Here is a 20,179-nt window from a genome sequence, read left to right as displayed (position 1 = left end):
TTCAACTCGACTGAGACATTCTCAAACCTATGGAATATTCCCTCAACGATCAGGCACAACTCGCCTGATCGTTGAGGGGGCTTTGGACAACATCACACACGAAATCATGTTGCAACATCTCTCCCAAACCAACTGTGGACATAACACCTTCATTGACCTTCATATACAAGCAATTTCTCTCGGATCGACAATCTTCCATCCGAATACAAGACGAAGATCAGCTGGGAACTAGAGTAACCCTACAGGGTGTGGTCCTCTCCCCGTTGCTTTTCAATCTGTCTAGATGAAACCTCCGGCTCAGCTGGGAAAGGTCGGTGTCCAGCATGCGCTGTATGCCGACGACATAACCGTCTGGGCCAAACACGGATCGGTGGAGACATTGAGGCCAACCTGCAGCAAGAGGCGGAGATCGTGCACACCTACACCCGCCGCTGCGGCCTTCAATGATCCGCGTCTGACGCCGATTTTGTGCACATTCGCCCGTCGCCTAAGAGTGCCACCAAAATGAAGCTATCCCTGGCTAGCGGCCCAATACCCATACACGATGAGGTGCGCGTGCTTGGTCTCTTTATCCGCACACAAGCGAGTTGATACGACGACAACCAAACTGCGTTCAGATTAAAGATGAGGTCGGCCGGATGGTTCGCCGCGTTTCCAACAAACGCCGCGGGTTACGTAGAAAAGCCACCCTGAGGCTCGCGCATTCATTCGTGACCAGTCAAGTACTCTGCCCCGCATCTTACCCCTACCTGCGCAAGCTTAACAAGAACGCGCTTGAGGTGACTCTGAGGAAGATGTATAAGCGTGCTTTCAAACTCCTGATAAGCACGTCTAACCAGCACCTCATGAGCCTGGGAATGGTAACAGTTTGGCAAAGCTCCGGGAGGCACACTTGACAAATCAGTCTGCAAGACTTTCAAAGACGACGTCGGCACACCACCTATAAGCCAGGATACATATCCACCACCCAACACTGACGGAAGAGCGCGTACACATTCCCGAATTCTGGAGATACACCATGCACGTCCGCCCTCTTCCCACCAACATGATACGTGACGAGCACAGTGGCAGGTACCTTGCGCGGGCGGAGGGACTGGCCTGCCGCTATTGAACAAACACGGAATATTTTACGTGGACGCCCCCAGCCTCCCCATCGAGGGTGGTACACGGCCGTAGTCTTCTACCAAAACGTCGCGGTGAATGTCCGAATATTTACAGTAGCGGCGGCTGCGAGCGCGCCGACCGTAGAAGAGAACGGTGAACGATGGCGCGCTCGCACTTTGCGCTCGGCAGCCGCTGCCAGCGGGCAGTTGCGGCCGAGGCTCGAGATAGTAAAGCTTGTTCCTGGTCTGTCTTGGTCACGTCTATCAAGGGTTTCTGGGCCAACCGCAGCCACGAAACCCCAAATTTGGCACCCAAGGACAACGGCCCCACCGCGAGGTACCTGCAGGATGCCCGCGCGAAGGCTCCCACCGCCGCCTCCTGACTTCGGCCCTCTACCGCGTTGTATCGCGTACGATTACCTGTGGACGCTGCGGAGGGTTTTCCTGGCCCTGGACCTGTACGAGATCTTCGACACGTTCGAGCTACAACGGCTGGTCCTGGCCGTCCAGTGCCATTATGTCTCCGGGAGAATCAGCCCCAACGAGGTGAGGCGCGTCATCATGGCCCTTGATCATCTCGGCCCATACATCGGCGTCACGATGACGGCAAGCGGCGCGACCACCACACTGCCGCTGCCGACAAGGGGCGCTGCTGACGAGCGTGGCTCGTCTGCCGGGATTGAAGCACGCACCGTGGACTGCGTCACGGTTCACGCGCAGGCCATGGCGGACGCGGTAGGCTCGTGCGACGAGGGCGCGGCGAACGTGAGTGGCGAGCAGCGCACGGCAGTAGACCAGCAGGTCACCAAGAACGAAGCCGATGAGTTCCGAGGAGGTGAGGAGGAGAAGAACAAGAGAGAGAGAGAGAGAGAGAAATAACATTTACTTACACATCCGGCGTGTAGGAAGTCCCCAGCCTCGCAGGGCGCGGATGTTCCCTATCTTAAGATTACGGCTATTAGAACAAGAAGAAGAAAAAGTAGGACGAACAGCGAGGTGGTGTGTGGGCCACGGAGAACAAGGTGATCGTGGACGAGGCGATCGTTGGGGACGCGGCCTGTGACTGCCAAGACGGCGAAGAAGAGGTCGGTGAGTCTCAGCACCGCGAAAAGCACGTCAGGGAGCCGCAGCGTGGTGGCAAAGGGGGGGGGGGTGTTCCAGGGATGGAGAAGAACAGGCAAGAAGAGGCAACCTCTGCTGAGGTGGCCCGTACGCGGACGAACAAGAACAGGTAGCCTCTGCTGAGGTGGCCCGAACGGCAGCCGCCAACGAGGATGAGTCAGCTGCCAGCGAAGACAACAACAATTAGGAGGAGGCTAACAACGATGGGGATGCAATCAAGCCTCGGCAAGCAGCATCCGAGGAGCCGACGCTGATCAGAATGTGGAACCAGACGTCAACAGAAAAGAGCACGCAACCACACACAGCGGCAGAAAGGTGGCTGCCACGACGACTGATGACCCGACGACTAAGGCCTCAGTTGCCACGGACAACGTCGGGGCCTTGGTGACGTGGTGGATGAATCGTACCGGCGTGTGGTGGAGCATATTTGGTGAAAATTAAGCGCTATGGACGGGACAAAAGGAGCACACAGGACGAAGCGCTACTAACAACAGTGAACGTTTATTGAGAACATAACCGCAGCTAGACATGTGCACATGTGCGCAAGGCTTCCGATTATCTGCACCAAAAGCAACAACAAGCACCAAAGCGAGGCGCGAGATACAACCCCGTGACAACAGCAACAGGTGTAAAATGAAATCTCCACAACTACCGAGTGATAGGTGGCACGTGGTTATAAGGTGAATACCTATAACCGGGAAAAAACAAGAGACTAAAAGTTAAAAACAAGGTATCACTAAAGAAATGCCGAAAAACGCGCTTAAAAGTGGCCATTACTGAAACGCACTTCTTTAATAAAGCAACTGAAGCGACACACACGCACGCGTCGTGTCCACAACATTCAATCAAGGAGGCTTCCAAGATTTCACGTTCCAGTTTGGTATCTCCGCGACCTACTACTACCGTATTCAGCAGCCTTGGGAAACAACCGTAAACTTTCGTGTGTAAAGCCTGGTTCGAACCTTCTCCTGCCTTTAAGCACCCGTGGTGCTGTCGTAACCGTTGACCGGTCTGACCCAAGTAAACACGACCGCAGCCTAATGGAATTTTGTAAACGACCGAATCTGTGCATTCGACATACTGATATTCGTGTTTCGTGGTGCAGCGGTTACTTCTTCGGGTGTTCGTCACGCGTTTGCATAGTTTTGCTAATATGCAGGGAACGGAGAAACAACACCCACCCCATGCTATGCGGCAACATTTTTCAATTTATGTGACAATTTGTACACATAGGGTCCCACTTCGTACGCACCCCGAATCAGACGAACGCCTACATCTACCGCGTGCTCCTTGCGAAGCTGGTTTAGAAGCGTTTCTGCGACCGCTAGTAGGAGCGGATGGGGGTACCCTGCCTGTTGCAAACGTTCGGTTTGGAGACTGAAGCTTTCCGCCAAATTGTGTGGGAAAGACTATACAAGGGCTGACCTGAGACATGATTTTGCGATTCCTCTTATAATGACCTTGGAATGTGAGGAATCAAAGGGTAGAACGGCTTTTTTCGTTCTTGGTATGTAAGCCCAGCAGATGCGGTCATGGTGATTGAAGGATAGTTGAAGGTCTAGAAATTGAATGGATTCGTCCTGTTGTACCTCGAACGTGAACGCGAACGAGGAAGAACTCTTTTCAAACACTTCCACGATGGACGTAGCCAGTAGCGGTAAACGTGTCAGTGATGCTACATCACCTTGTGTGTCTCATCCTTCAACACAGCAACTGCCTCGGGACCGTGGCGTCTCGAATGACGACATGGGCTCCTGCTCATATGGGCCTCCATGGCAAAGAAACAGCAGAGGCCGCTACCCGCGTGGTCACACTCCGGGCAACGCCTTCGGACCCTTCCGAAATAGATCGTCAATCCAATCCGGCCTTTATACTTCGAGAAATTATTCAATAATGTTAAGGTTTTTGTATACCGGCACTCAGTGACGATGTGCAATGGCGACAGTCAAGGCAAAACACGGGCTCTTGCGCGAGCGGCGTCCTTTAGGAGAAACCAAAGAGGACGACCCACTAGAAGGCGCTGGAGAACGCAACCCATTACTAAGTTCCAAGACGTCGCTACAATTACCCCGGGTATGAAAGGGGAGCCGCCCGGCGTCCTAACAAACTTGTCGCTATCAGGGGGTCATAGAAGGTCTTGAGGCGCTTCACGTTGACAATGTCGTGCCTTCAACGGCGCATGTCCGAGGATGGTTCGAGGGGTTCGATCAGGCAGTTGAGCAGGCATGTGTGCTCGGCGACACGGTAGGCGCCTTCGTATTTCGGCAGTAGTCTTGAAGACAGGTCAGATGCAATGATAGGGACCGAGAGCCATACGAGCGCTCTAGGGAGGAACGTGGGCTGAGAAGTGGTGGTGCCATCACGAATACTCTTCTGCAGCTCTTGTTCTTGGCAAGCTCAGGACACTCTTCAGCAAGCGAGGCCGTGCCAGAAATAGGCCACACTCCCATGGATCCGGTTTGTACGGAAGTATCGTGTCGATGGTGTGCAGCCGGTGCCTTCCGTACAGTAAAGAGAAGGGTGAAAAACCAGTAGTGCTCTGAGGGGCGGCGTTATAGGCGTAAGTGACGAAGGGCAGAATGGCATCCGAATTTGTGTGATCGGCGGCGACGTACATTGAGAGCATCTCGCCGAGCGTGCGGTTAAAGCGTTCGGTTAGGCCATTGTCTGCTGGTGGTAAGCAGTAGTTTTGCGATAAACAGCATGGCACTCTTTGAGAGTGGCTTCGACGACTTCCCACAAGAAGACACTGCCTCGATAGCTGAGAAGCTCTGTGTGGGCCGTGACGCCGTATGAATCGGTGCAGCAGGAAGGAGGCAACATCGCGCGCTGTAGCCGCGGGGAGGGCGGCGGTTTCGGCCTATCGCGTTAGATGGTCAACAGCGACCATGACCCAGCGGTTACCAGCCGACGCCAGAGGAAGTGGTCCATACACATCGATGCCCACGCGCCCAAACGGACGGTTAGGGCAAGGTAATGGTTGTAGACCGGCTGGCGACACGTGCGTTGAAGGTTTTCGGCATTCGCAATCGAGGCAGGGGCGAGCGATCTTCTGCACGTAGCGGTACATCCCTCGCCAGAAGTGTTGTTGTCGAATGCGGTGGTAAGTTTTGGACACCCCACAGTGCGCGCATTGCGGATCAGAATGGAAAGACTCGCATATTTTAGAACGCATACTGCGGGGTATCACTAGTAACCACTGGCGGCCGTCGGCGTTGTAATTCGGTCTGTGCAGTAGGTCGTCACAAATGGCAAAATGGTGGGCTTGAGGACGCAACGTGCGAGTGGATGGTGTTGCCGACTGATCAGTGAGCACGTCGACTAGTGAAGCGATTCATTTATTCTTGTGCTGTTCAGTAGCGATGGTGTGAACTTCGATAGAAGAAACAGCAATGTAAGATCCTGAGCAAGCGACGTTGTCGTCAGGCAAGGGGGAGCGCGACAGGGCGTCGGCGTCAGCATGATGGCGTCCGTTGCGGTACAGCACGCGGATGTCTTAGTCTTGCAGGCGAAGTGCCTAGCGGGCGAGACGGCCTGAGGGGTTCTTCAATGACGACAGCCAGCATAGTGCATGATGGTCGGTTACGACATCAAATGGGCGACCATAATGATAAGGTCAGAACTTCGGAAGAGCCCAGATGATCGCCAGGCACTGTTTTTCCGGGACGGTGTAATTGGTCTTGGCTCAAGTAAGTGCACGGCTTGCGTATGCCAAGATGTATTCATGGAACCCTGCTTTGCGCTGCGCATGGACAGCGCCGAGGCCTACACCACATCTCCTCTCTACTCCCCTCCTCATTTCCCCCTCTCCCTTCCCCCTCTCCACATCACCTCTCCCCTTTCTCTTTCCCCTCACCCTCTCCTTTCCGCCTCTCCACTTCCCATCTCCCCTTTCCCCCTCACCACTCCACCTCTGAAACGCGGGCTCTACATGCCGAAACACTGCTTCGCATCGCCTCATAGTCCCCTTTAGCGGGAGATGGTGTGATTTTTTTTCCAAGGAGCTTCGTCAGCGGCGATATGGTGGTCGCAAAGTTTCGTATGTAGCGTCGAAAGTATGAACACAGTCCTACGAAACTGCGCAGTTCTTTGACGGACGTAGGTTTGAGAAATTCGGCCACGGCCCGAAGCTTGGCCGTATCGGGAAGGATTCCGTCTTTGGACACGACGTAGCCTAGGATTGTCAGCTGCTGCGCTGCGAATCAGCAATTCTTCAGATTCACTTGGAGGCCGGCGTTGCTCAAGCGCCCGAAAACATGCCGCAGACGTTGGCGATGCGTGGAGAAGTCCGGAGCGAAAACAACGTCGTCCAGGTAACACAAGCACCTGTGCCATTTCAAGTTGCGCAGAACGTGTCCATCACGCGCTCGAAGGTCTCGAGCGCATTACGCAGGCCAAACGGCATGACGTTGAACTCGTACAAATCGTCAGGCGTGACAAAGGATGTTTTCGGTGGAGCGTTATCAGCCATGGGTTCTTGCCAGTACCCCGAGCGCAAATCGAGAGATGAGAGAATTCTGCTCCTTGGAGCTGTCAATGGCGTCGTCGGTTCGTGGCAGTGGATAAACATCCTTACAATGAATTACGGCGTCGTGGCAGGAGAGAAAATCCCTTCCCAGGATGACGTCGTGAGCGCATGCGGCAATTATGATGAACTTGACGTCGTACAGAACTTCCTGAATGACGACGCGAGCAGTGCATACTGCTGTGGGATGAATATTGTGGGAGCTGGCGGTACGGAGGGACATTCCAGAAAGTGGTGTCGTCAATTCTCGGAGTAAGCTGCAAAGTTTTGCGATTAGGGCAGATGCTCAAACACCGTCCACAAACACGTCTATTACATTCGATGGACTTCGCTGAGGGCTTTCACAGTTCGATTGCGCCGCAGCCCTTGCCTCAAGGACTGCGACGACTAGTTTTCCTGCTCTCGTGCGACTGAACTTGGCCGCATGGGTGACAGTGAGCGACGTCGTGGAGACGGTGAACGGCGAGTAGAGGGAGCTGGGCGTGGCGTCAGTGACATAGGTGGAGGCGGGTCGTAGAATGGACGGCTGGACTGACTGGTGACAGGTGACACGACTCGAGGCAGCTCCATGCGATGGCAACAAAGTGCCACGTGACCGGCATAACCTCGTGCAAAGCAGATGGGCCGATTATCGGGTGTGCGCCATCGGTTCGCCGGGGCAGGTCCCACCCACGTCGCAGGACGCGATTGACGGGGCGGCTGCTGAAATGACTACATGGTGGGCTGCAGTCGGGACTAGGAATGACGTCAGCATACGTAGCCAGCACACCCGCTTCGCAGGACGGAGGTCTAGCAGCGGCTCTGGCGTAACTCAGTGGGGCAGACGCAGGAATTACTGTAGGCTTCCTGGCGACAATTTGAGCGTACCTCTGGGGTGCAGGAGACGGAGGTTGCTGGTGGTACTCAGCCATGACCTCCACAATTTCCTGCTCAATCGCTCGGCGGAGTAGAGGAAGAAGGGAGGTCGACTACTGTTGAACGTGCGGCGGGTGGGCAAAGGCCAGGAGAGAGAACTGGCGTGCAATTTCATCGCGCACGAATGATTTGACTTCTGCCAGCAACGCGGCCTGGTCAGATATTGCCGCCAAGGCAGCAAGCTCGCTCTGCGTCGCGTGATGCCGAGCGACGGGTCATCGAACGCTGTCGGCGGAGCTCCTCGTAGCTCTCGCACAGCGTTATGACCTCAGCCACTGTGCCAGGGTCTTTGGCGCGCAGGATGGTGAAGGCATCGTCGTCAATGCCTTTCATTACGTTCCGGATCGTCTCAGACTCGGACATGGTTCCGTTGGTTTTCTACACAAGTCGAAGACGTCTTCGATATAACTTGTGAAATATTCACTGGCCTGCTGAGCTCGTTCGCGTAAGCGTTGTTCTGCTTGCAGCTTACAAATTGCAGGGCGGCAAAAACGTTGATGACGGCGGTCTTAAAGTCGGACCAAGTCGCAAAATCGGACGCGTGGTTCTTGGACCACAAGCTTGCTATTCCTGCGAGGTAGAATACCAAGTTGCTCAACTTGCGTGCTTCGTCCCATTTATGGTATGCTGACGCGCTTGTATAGTGCGAGGCAGTTCTCCACGACGGTGCCATCAGCGCCAATGAAGATAGCTGGATGGCGTATACGAGGGGCGCCGGGACATGTGGTCCTTTCCGGAGGAGGCGTTTTCTTGGCCGCATGGTACATGGCAGGGTACAGGATCGAAGCTCCAGGGGCATCGAAGAGACGCACAGCACTCTCCGCCAAATTGTTAAGGTGTTTATTTACAGGCACTCAGCGACGATGCGCAATGTCGACAGTCACGGCAAAACACGGGCTCTTAGCGCGAGCAGCGTTCTTTAGGAGAAAACAAAGAGGATCCACTAGAAAGCGCTGGAGAGCGCAACCATTACTATGTTCCAAGGCTTCGCTACAATGATACCGATTCGCCTGAAAAATGCATCCCAAATCCCGTAAGAGTATTACAGAGTAGAGCTGTGCACGGGCCGTATTTCCGAGCCCGAGCCCGGTCCGGGCCCGCTGACTTTGTCGAAGGCCCACCCGAGCCCGACGGCAAAGGGCTACGAGCCCGCCCTGCCCGGCGCGACGTACGAAAACACAATCCCGGGCCCGGCCCGGCCCGGCTTTTTGAAGGTTCGCTGAGAAAACAAAACATCGTTGTCCGGTAATTTGGCATTTTATTGAGCATATCGAATATGATCAAGCGACACACGACGAACAGTCTTTATTACACAGATTACAAATTGTCGTGCAAAAACAGCAAGCAGTCCAACGATTCCGGCTTCAACGAAGTGCGGCGCTTTTGCATTATGTAGCCCGCCCAACTGAAGTTACGTTCGCTCCCTGCACTCGTCGCCGGAATTTCTAATATCTTTTTTGCCAGCCTGGCAAGCTTGGGATATCTCTGCTGCTTGTTTAAACCAGAAGACTAAAACTTCAGATGGACAGGAGGACGATTCCATAGAGAGATAATCGGAGAGCTCATCTTTTGTGACTGCTACATTCTCACCACTGTCGCTCCACTCGCTGAAGAACTGCAATGGAAAGGAAAAGCGGTAAAGGGCGGTCGCGGAAAGGGCGCTGTATGCGTGCTGGAAAACAATTCCCGCTCATTCTCTATATTTCGGGCTTGAGTCGGGCTTTGCGCCTGGCCCGAGCCCGGCCCGATAAAACTCCAAGTAGCCCGAGCCCGGCCCGTGCCCGAGGTGAAAATACATCGGCCCGCCCGAGCCCGGCCCGCGGGCCGGGTCGGGCTCGGGCTTTCGGGCTACCCGGAGCCCGTGCACACATCTATTACAGAGGCAGAGGAACGCACTCTCATCCGCCTTTACACGAAAACACTGCTGTGCCCGGCAGTTTTAAAACACTTTGATTCAGCCTATGCGGGAAAGCGCCCGCACAGAGGTAGACGCCGCCCCGCCACGGTGGTCTAGTGGTTATGGCGCTCGACTACTGACCCGAAGGTCGCGGGATCGAATCCCGGCCGCGGCGGCTGCATTTTCGATGGAGGCGAAAATGTTCGAGGCCCGTGTACTTAGATTTAGGTGCACGTTAAAGAACCCCAGGTGGTCGAAATTTCCGGAGCCCTCCACTACGGCGTCTCTCATAATCATATCGTGGTTTTGGGACGTTAAACCCCAGATAATATTATTATTATTATTATTACAGAGGTAGACGCCTTCTGAGATCTTCATGGTGGGGGCATGCCAATCAACCCCGAATCTTGAAGCAAAACCAAACTCCACCAGCGAAGACTAGGAGGTCAATGTTGGCAATGTAGCAATGTAGTGTCAATGTAGGCACAGTAGTCACTATCTTAATAGTATACGTTGCTGGGCTAGTTGGCTCATGATCTTAAAATTGGATAGCACGAAATCGACAAGGACTACTATGGAACACAGTGCGCCTGTCCTGTACATCTGTGTTCCTTTGTAGTCCTTGTCGATATTGCGCTATCCAATTTTGAAGATTGGTCACTATCTGTCGCCATTTCGGGTCATTCCCAAGTGATCTTTGCTTTCTTCAGCCAAGCCACGGACTACGGAGTAGACGCCTTTGGTATCGACCAGTGCGGTGAGGTTGTGGCCATCGATAAGCACTTTGACTCCGGTGCTTCGTCGTCTTGTGTTATGGTTGGCTGGTGGCTTCGGATCACGGTTGCGTCGACATCGGTTGCTGTCCTTATTTTTTTGTAAAAGGGCTCGCGGATTTGCCCGATTAGGGTCAGTGCCTGGCGATCGCCATCGGCAATGTTGCGGGGGTATCTACTGCGCGTCTGCAAATTAATCGCCGATGTTGCGTGATCTGTCACCTTGTTGTGGAGGCGCCGTGTTGAAGTCGAAACCGCGTAGCCCCATCTCGCGGTAGTGTCAGCGGTGGTATGTGTGGCTGGCTTCCCCGCAGTGGTAGCAGAGCGGGATATGGCGAGGGGCGCGTCATACATCGGCCTTCCTCGGCATTTAGTGCTGGTTAACAGGCGGGTGAGATGGCATCGGCAGCGTCAGCAGTTGGGGTATTAAAACAGAAGGCAGTCCAGCTATTGAAGACACTCTGTATTGGGTAAACGTCTGTTCAGGAATTGAAAGGTAAAAGTACAAGCTGTACACACTGTACGTTGATCGCGGCGATCGCATTCGTTGGCCGTCGTTATCCTGATAATCTGCGGAACGCGTTGTCTTTTGTACATCAGTGATCGAACCTTGCGGACTTATAAATGGTGCTCGCGTAATGTTTGGAATCAACTTGGCTAGTTGCCTCCTGCGCGTAATATCAATGAAGCAATCTGAAACAATCGCGAAGCTTGCCAAACATTGATGACAGGCCTGCGTCCAGCATTGCTAAAACTTTTGGGAGTGAAACTCGATCAAATCAAAATAAGGAAAGAAAGGCGCGTAGTATAATCTATTTTACACATAAAACACCAGAAATTACCAACATCACTGGAAGAACGGTACGGGTTCTTCCGCTCAGCATAATAAAAGTGTGTACAAGAAGATTCTAAGGAAGATTCTAAAAAAACTCGCACCATCTCCCGCTAAAGGGGACATTGAGGCGATGCGAAGCAGCGTTTCGGCATGTCGAGCCCCCATTTCAGAGGGGAAGTGCAGAGGAGAGAGGGGAAAAAGGGAGTGGTGAGGGTAAGTAGAGAGGGGGAATGGAGAAGAGGCGTGTGGAGAGGAGGTGTGTGGAGAGGGTTTGTGTATGCGCAGTAAGGGTGGTCACGCCGCACACCAGCACCACCACCACCGGTTTAAACTCCACCATAAGATGCTTCGCCTCTAATAACCTGGAAGGATCCGAGACATTAGGGCGCGACTTGCTCAAGGCCGCTGCTGCGCGTGCAGTGGACTAGTTAAAAAAATAAAAAAAGGGCCGCGCGTGGCATTGCCCCCTCTAAAGAAGCATGCTTGTATAACAGAACAAACAAATGGGGGATATGCGTACACAAATGAAGTACAGTGATAAAGGAAAAAGCAGAGTCCTATCCCTAACAAGTGAAAACGGCTAAAGGCGCACGACATGGACGACTTCCGGTCGTGCGCGGTGCCGCCGAGAGTTTCTTGATGCCGTCCGGGCTGACCTCGTAGTCTAGAGCGCTGAGACGTCGAAGCACCCTCTATGACCCAAAGTATCGCCGAAGCCGATATAAAGCGAAAGCTTTACTGGCCTAGTCCCGCGAGTATCGACGTAACAGAACGGAAACTTGGGCCAGTTGGTCGTACTTCATATTTACCGGCAGCGCAACCACACACGCGGACAGTGTCAGTTTCGCTTCTTTACTTTGTTCGTGTGTGTGTGGTTGCGTTGCCGATAAATATGGAGTATCGCTGTGTATCTCCGCGTGGCCTTCGAGCGAAGAACGAATACCCCCTAACAAGCCGGGCTCCGCCGCCGTCGCTCCTCAGAATACCGCTGACTCGCCCACAGTGTCCACGTGACTAACCACGTGACTCGCCGCTCCCTCTGTCAATCGGGACCAGCGGGCTTCAAATCAGCCGTTGTGCAGTGGTCGTGCGATGGAACGTGGGAGCGAGGACGCTGGCACATCTGCCGAACTTGTCTGCTCGGTTACAGCGGCGGCGGCAGCAGCCTGCGTCTGACCACCCGCCGCATGTTGTTCGGCTAAGTTAAAGCGCTCAGTTCAAGCGCAAAAGTCAGTATAAAGGCGCAAAGTGACCGGCTGAAACGTGTTTAGAACTACAACTTCGGCGAGCTAGGCGTTGCGAGAAGGATGCAGCAAGGCGACAGCAACCAGCTTTATGGGCGGCAATGGACGCCTTGGCGTTCGACTTCGGCGACGGCTTCGAGAACTGACGAAACGACTGTAGTGAGTGCACGCAGTACGGAATGTTTTACTAGCCATATCGTTCGGTTGGCAAGCTGTGCTTCGGCTACGAGGGTAAACAAGCAAAACAAAGTAAACAAGCGCCTGTCCGGTCTCTCACACGTGGCTGTCTTTTTTTATCGCTAAACCACGATGCGAAGTACTCACCAACTCGCCCGACAACAAGTTCTTAAGTTCTTATGAAGTAGAGAAGGTTTCGCTTGCATAACCGGGCCTTGCCGAGCGAAGCAGCAGCCAATTTTCACTAAATCCACGTCGGCGAATCGGCGTCCAGACCCAAACGTGGTCAATGGGCTGGCATTCCACGAAGTATCGTCGAAGATTGTAACGGCGGCTGTCGGTCGTCTGCCGATTCTTGATACATAGGTCGGCGAGTTGTCTGGCTTCGCCGCGCTGAAGATAGAAAGTCACGTCGAGGTTTTCTTCGCTGGTGACGTTGGGTAGCATGGCGTCGAGCGTCGTTGCCGGGTTCCTTTCGTATGCCAATTTGTATGGCGTCATGTGCGTCATTTCTTGCACGGCCGTGTTGTATGCGAATGTCAGGTATGAAATGATGGTATCCCACGCCTTGTCTTCGACGCCGACGTACATGGCCAGCATGTCGGCGATGGTCTTATCTAGACGCTTTGTTATGGCATTGGTCCGTCGGTTGCAGGCGGCGGTCCGGCGGTGGCTTGTCTGGCAGCATGCCAAGATCGCCTGAGTTAGGTCCGCAGTAAAGGACCTACCTCGGTCAATAATGAGGACCCATGGGGCGCGATGACACAGGACGATGTTCTCAACGATGAACTTGCCCACCTCGGCGGCACTGCCTTTTAAAGGGGCGCTTACCTCTCCGTAGCGGGTGAGGTAGTCGTTAGTTACGACTATCCATTTGTTTCCGGAATTCAACGTCGGGGACGGCCCCAGTAAGTAGATCTTCTTTTCCTGGTACGGCCGGCGCGGAGGCTCAAGGGGCTGCAGAAGACCGACTGGTCTAGTCGGCGCTGACTTTTATCGCTGACGCTATCGGGAAGTGTTGACGTAGTGGGCGACATCGGCAGTGAGGCGAGGGCAATACTACTTTCTTGTATGATCGTGACCGTGCGGGAAAAGCCAAGGTGTCCAGACGTCAGGTCATCATGCAGTGATTCTAGAACCTCTGGGCTTAATGCTGAAGGTACTAAGAGGAGGTAGTTGGCCCAGACTGGCGAGATATTTTTTAGATGCGAAGTATCTTAAGGCGGAGCTCAATCCGGTGGTGGTGTGCGGCATGGCCACCCTTACTGCGCATGCGCATACCCTCTCCACACACCTCCTCTCCACTCACCCTCCCACTTTCCCTCCCCCTTCCCCTCTCCCTTCCCCCTTTCCACTCTTCCTCTGAAACACGGGCTAGAAATGCCGAAAATTCTCTCCTGCGCAACGCTGCGATGAGCTCTAGCGCATGCGCGTCCCCTCCCCTTCTCCCTCCTCTCCTACGCTGCCCCCCTCTCGCCCGCCTGTCGACCGCGTTCCGGGCTCGCCCTGTGAGAATTAACGGCCAGGCTAGATGGAAGATACGACGCGCGTAGCGTCCCTCTTCGCGTTCCACGACGCGAGGTCGGTAGCATGCCCAACGAACGTCAACGGAACGCGATCGTGCAAGTGCTCCGACTTCGCATCGCCTCATGGTCCCCTTTAGCGGGAGATGGTGTAATTTTTTTATTTATTTAGTACCCGCTTCGCCATAAGGCATTACAGCAGGGAGGGTACAGTACACATTATCAAGCACAAAAACTATAATAATAAAGACTTCTTTACGAGAACGCCGTTGTGCAAGAAAAACAACGCCAGTCCTCGTTTGAACACCTGTGTAACAACGATGGCCTTGCTTGCGATATTCCACAAAGCCCTGGAATTCCGTGTCGGCTTGCTCTCCTGCATCGAAGTCATCAGCACTTAAGGTTCCCAAGAAGTAGTCACGATCCTGGTCATGCTGCGGCGTTGGGTCGACGGGGGCATGGGACAGGCAGTCCATGGGTCAGGGGGGAACTCCAGACTTACTAATCAGGTGGACCAAGTACAAGAGCTCCTCGTATGCGACGCGGCACTTTTATGGCCTTGGGGAGAGTCCGAATGTTTTCATTGCTTCGAGTACAGCTTGTAGGCGCCCGAGGTGCTCGTCGAAGGTTGAGGCAAACACAACGACGCCGTCCAGGTACACATGGCAAGTTTGCCACTTCAAACCTGGCAGTACGGTACTATAGCGCGCTGGAAAGTTGCAGGCGCCGGGCAAAGACCTTGAAATTGAAGAGGCCGTCGAGTGCTATAAACACAGTCTTCTCGGTCTTTCTCGTCGACTTCGATTTGCTAGTAGCTGGTCTTGAGGTCCATCGACGAAATGTACTTCGCGCTGTGGAGTCGATCGAGGGCGTCGTCTATACGTGGGACAGCATACACGTCCTTTTTGCTGATTTTGTTTAGGCGACGGTAATCAACGCATAAACATAGTGTTCCGTCTTTCCTCACTAATACCACGGCTGACGGCCACGGACACTTCGACGGCTGGATTATGTCGTTGTGTAGCATTTCGTCGACTTGTTTCATTACGGCCTCACGTTCTCGCGTCGAAACTCTGTACGGCTCTGACGGAGCGGTCTGGCAGTTTCCTCTGTAATAATGAATTGCTTTGCGACTGTAGTCTGCCGAATTCTGGACAAGGAAGAAGAGCAGTCCTTGTATTGCAAGAGCACCGTTCTGAGCTGTTCTTGCTTATGCTTCGGAAAGGTGGTATTAACGTCGAAAGCTGCTTGACGAGATTTGTTCTTCGAAGTAGGATCCGAAGAATAGGTGAGCGTGAAAGCATTGGTGGCTTCCACAATTAGCACGTGAACAAAGGCACGACCTCTAGGCGACTGCCGTGTCTTTGTTCCGGTGCTTCTACTCGTTGCTAAAATTTGTGAGTACCGCTGTTGCTTTCGCTCCCCTCAGCTCGGCTATTCCTCTTGCGGTTAATCAACTGGTGCTGGTCGCCTTCAACGACGCCTTCAAGGTTTGCTCATTTCTGAGTGCCAACGGAAAGGGAGAGGGTGACCTGGTCTTTCTGTACATTCAAGGCGTGATTTCCTGGTGGCGTTTGCGGTTGTAGTGCTTTTTCTGTGGATAGTGTTATCGATTTAGATCTCGGGTCAATGACTCCACCATGAAGGCCTAAGTAGTCCATACCCAGGAGGACATCTCTTGACCAATGCTGTTGGAGTATGAAGCTTGCGGGATAATTGCAGCTGTTAACGCTTACTACTGCTATGCAGATTCCTGCGGGCGTTATTAGGTGATCTCCAGCTGTCCGGATTTCGGGGTATTTCCAGGCGGACTAGACTTCCTTCAAGTTCGTGTAGAACGGTGCACTGATGACATAATAGTCAGCTGCGGTGTCGACGAGAGCTGTGATGCTGTGGCCGTCGGTAACAACGTCGAGGTCGCTAGTTGCTCATCTTGCGTTGCGGTTAGGTCATGGCGTCGGATCACGGCTGCGTTGGTTTGTCCCGCTGCTTCGACGTTGCGTCATCAGGTCTTCCTCGGGGCGCGAGGTTTGCACGTCAGGGCTCTGCTCGGCTTGCGGTGTATTCTTTAGATTTCGTCGTGGCGTCCTCGTCCGCGGTGGAGGATCTTCGGTATTTCGTCGTGCAGAAACCACACCTCCATCGGTTGTAGCCGTTAGGTTTCCGAACAGGCACCTTCTAAGTGACGGGCCCGGGTTGGGCCAGTGTATGGTCGGCGGTGGGAGAGACGTAGTGGCCTGGCGACGGTGATGGGGAAGGTCCTCGGGTGGTCTATTGCGCTCCGGCCAAATTATCGAGGATGTCATGTGGCCGTTCACCTCGTTCTGGATGTGGCGCGTTGATGGCCAAGCCACGCAGTCCCATCTGTCGGATATGTAACTTAGCAACGTTGCTTGTTGGGCGAGTTGGAACGAGTCAGTCATAGCGTAGTTTAGCGCAAAAAACAGGCAACAGACGAGTGAGAGGACAAGGACACAGCGCATTCTTCCAACTAAAGTTTATTGGATTGGGACGCATGTATATATACACGCAGGGAAAGCAAGAAAAGAAAAAAACCAAGAAGTAAAAACCGAAAGGTGAAAAGAATAAAAGTGCCGATAAGTCACACACGTGTGCCAACACCGCCCCCCTTCCCATGTCTCGCCAAAAACAAAAGCTCTTTGTCAGAAAGATGCAAGGAAGGCGTGCTTACGCATGCGTCCCCAGACCGTTTAATTTCCTCAGCCTCGATGATTTCCCTCACCCTTTGGTCCCGACTGCGTGCAAGGACCGCAGTGTTATCAAAGAGGGGCCTACACTCACAATCCCGCACGTGGATGCCGAGGTGCCCCGATACTGTCGTTTGGACGCTGTAGTAGTGCTCACGGAGCCTCTCGTTCAGGCAACGTCCCGTCTGACCCACGTACTTTCTACCACACGTCAGAGGGATGGCGTACACAACGCCTTGAACGCATGGAACGAACTTTCGCTTATGGTCTGTGGTGCAGCCTCTTTTTTCTTTCATCCGAGAGGTCGAACTGCACAAGCCCGAAAGCTTTTCAGGGGCCGAAAAAACCACGCGAACCCCAGCGCTTTCCCCGATTTTCTTAAGCCTGTGCGAGACATCATGCACATAAGGCACCACAGCTGTCTTCTTCTTATCTTGCGCCCTCCATCTCGCTCTGCGTTCCTCCTTCTTCCTGGGGTCCCTGATATCCCTAAGCAAGCCTTCAGTCACAGACGACACCACGTCCGGCGTGTAACCTGCGACCCTAAGGCGGGACACCTGCTCCAGAAAGGCGTCATCCACCTTGTGGTGACACGACTTGCACAGGGCCTTCTGCAAGGCCGAGTGCACCACAGCTGTCTTCTGGGAAGGGGGGCGGTGTTGGCACACGTGTGTGACTTATCGGCACTTTTATTCTTTTCACCTTTCGGTTTTTACTTCTTGGTTTTTTTCTTTTCTTGCTTTCCCTGCGTGTATATATACATGCGTCCCAATCCAATAAACTTTAGTTGGAAGAATGCGCTGTGTCCTTGTCCTCTCACTCGTCTGTTGCCTGTTTTTTGCGCTAAACTACGCTATGACCATCTGTCGGTACTGGCAGCGGCGGTAGGAGTCACCATCGTGTCCGCAACGGTATCAGAGTGGGCTGTTGTCGGGTGCTCCAAATGCCAGTCTTCCTCCTGGTGTAGCGCTGGCCGAGAGGTGGGTGGTGTGGCGTCGCTGTCTGCCGGCGCTGTGGTGTCCTCACGTGGGTGAGGAAGGGAAGCGTTACTACACGCTGCAGCAATAGAGCACAGCTTCCCGATGACGCTACGGTGGTTCGGGAATCCCCAACGATTACTGGACCTCTTCACAAACGATGTCGATTATCGAGTTCACCCCAGGCTGCGATTCCGGAAAGATTTTTCGCCGCTCTTCACGCACGACCGCTCGAATGGTCTCGCGCAGGTCGTCGGTGTTCTGGGCTGAAGCTTCGGCGTAGTTCATCATCGGTGAGCGGCCGTGTTCGCATCTCAAGCGCCTTTTCTATTCAAGTCTTGGGCGGGTTGCGGACGACTCCCGCAAACAGTTCTTGCTCGACTCCTTGCATTAGGAACCGGAGCTACTTCTCCTCAGACATGGCGGGGTCGGTGTGACAGAACAGGCGGGTCATTTCTTCACTGTACATACCGACGTTCTCCTTTGGGAGCAGTACACGGCTTTATATCAGGGTTTCGGCCCTTTTCTTACGCACGACACTTCTGAAGGTTCCGTGGAATGCGGCGCGAAGTACGTCCCAGGTCGTCAGGGTGGCCTTTGTGTCCTCAATCGAAGTCCTGGTGCCATCTGCAAGGGCGAAGTATACATGGTGAAGTATACATGGTGAAGTCCCAATTATTGAATTGGGCAACCCGGTCGTATTTTTCCAACCAGCTTTCCGGGTCTTCACATAGTTATCCGCGGAAAGTCGTCGGATCCCTGGGCTGACTCATGACGACTCGTTAAGGTGTCCTGTAGGGGCGTCTGCGCAAGCAAGGGATTTGGTGACCGGAGTCACCACGGCTGCAGCCAAAGGGTGGTTTCGACTCCCTCCCACGCCTCACCGTCAGTGCGTGGCTTTGCCATGTCCGAGGAAAAGGGGATCCTAGTGGTTCTACCGACGCTGGATGCTCGGACCTTTAAGGCCCCGCGATGGAGGCAATATACCCCTTTGGCCTCGCCTTCACGTAGAGGACACCCCTGGGTTGACCCGCCCAGGGGAAACCGACGGTCGCATTTTCCTGTCTCTGTCTCCCGACATCCTCGTCTTTTTCTTTCACTTTTATTCTTTCGTGTCCTCTCCTCTGTTCCACTTCCAAATATCGGGGCGGCGACGGTAAACCTCGTGTATATGTCCTCCCTCGGGTATTATATATCAGGCTATAGTGGTTATGTGCTGCTGGCGTCTGTGCTTCTATAACGTCCCGCAGCGTCCGCTTCTTCAGAACAGAAGAAAGTGCACCACCAATCCGACAGAGTTCCTACCGAGTTTCGAGGCGAGAACGCGAGGCCGTTAAGAAACAGGTGCTGGTCGCAGGTGCCAACCGTCCAATAGTCCGTGGGCGTCATCTGTGGTGTTAGTGAGGAAGAAGGATGGAACCCTACGTTTCTTCGTCGTTTGAACAAGGTCAAGAAGACGGACGTCTACCCTCCCCCACGAATAGACGACACCCTAGATCGTCTGCACATCGCGAAGTACTTTTCGTCGATAGACGTCAGGACCGGCTACTGGCAAATAGAAGTCGACAAGAGGGACCCCCGGAAAGACTGCCTTTGTAACACCAGACGACCTGTTCGAGTTCGAGGCCCTTTGGTCTTTGCTCGACATCTGCGACTTTTCAACGCGTTATGGATACAGAACTGGCCGGCTTGAACTAGCATTCATCCCTCGTATTCTTGGACGACGTCGTTGTGTTTGCCTCACACTTCGACGAATACCTCCGGCGCCTTGAAACTGTAATCAAGACCTCTGGACTCATCCTGAAGCCTGAAAGGTACCGCTTCGCGTACGAAGAGCTCTTGTTTTTGGGTGACGTGATCAGCAGAGATAGCATTCGCCCGGACCCGCGGAAAACAGCTGCCATCATTGCATCCCCGCCACCCACCGACGAAAAGGCTGTACGCCAATTTCTCGGCTTGTGCGCCTACTACAGATGCTTCGTCAAGGAATTTTCGCTAATGCCCCTCACAAAGAACGACGTGCCATTCAAGTGGGAAACGGCGCAAATAGAAGCATTTCAAGAGCTGAAACGATGCCCTCAGATGCCTTCAATAATAGCGCATTTCGACGAATACGCCGATACGGAAATCCACACCGACACAATCAGCGTAGGACTCGGTGCCGTCCTAGTACAGAAGTCTGACGGGCTGGAAAGGATTATCAGTTAAGCTAGCTAGTCGCAATGCAAGGCAGAAAAAAATTATTCCACAACAGAAAAGGTGCCTGGCGATCATCTGGGCTACATCGAAGTTTCGCCCCTAGGACTACGGCCGGCCCTTCAAAGTTGTGAACGACCTCCACGCCTTGTTTTGACTAGCTAACTTGAAGGAGCATTCAGGT

This window comes from Rhipicephalus sanguineus, chromosome 6 (assembly GCF_013339695.2).
Source record: "Rhipicephalus sanguineus isolate Rsan-2018 chromosome 6, BIME_Rsan_1.4, whole genome shotgun sequence".
In the NCBI taxonomy this organism is placed as follows: Eukaryota; Metazoa; Arthropoda; class Arachnida; order Ixodida; family Ixodidae; genus Rhipicephalus; species Rhipicephalus sanguineus.
The sequence above is the reverse complement of the archived record's forward strand: the minus strand, read 5'-3'. Positions refer to the sequence as shown.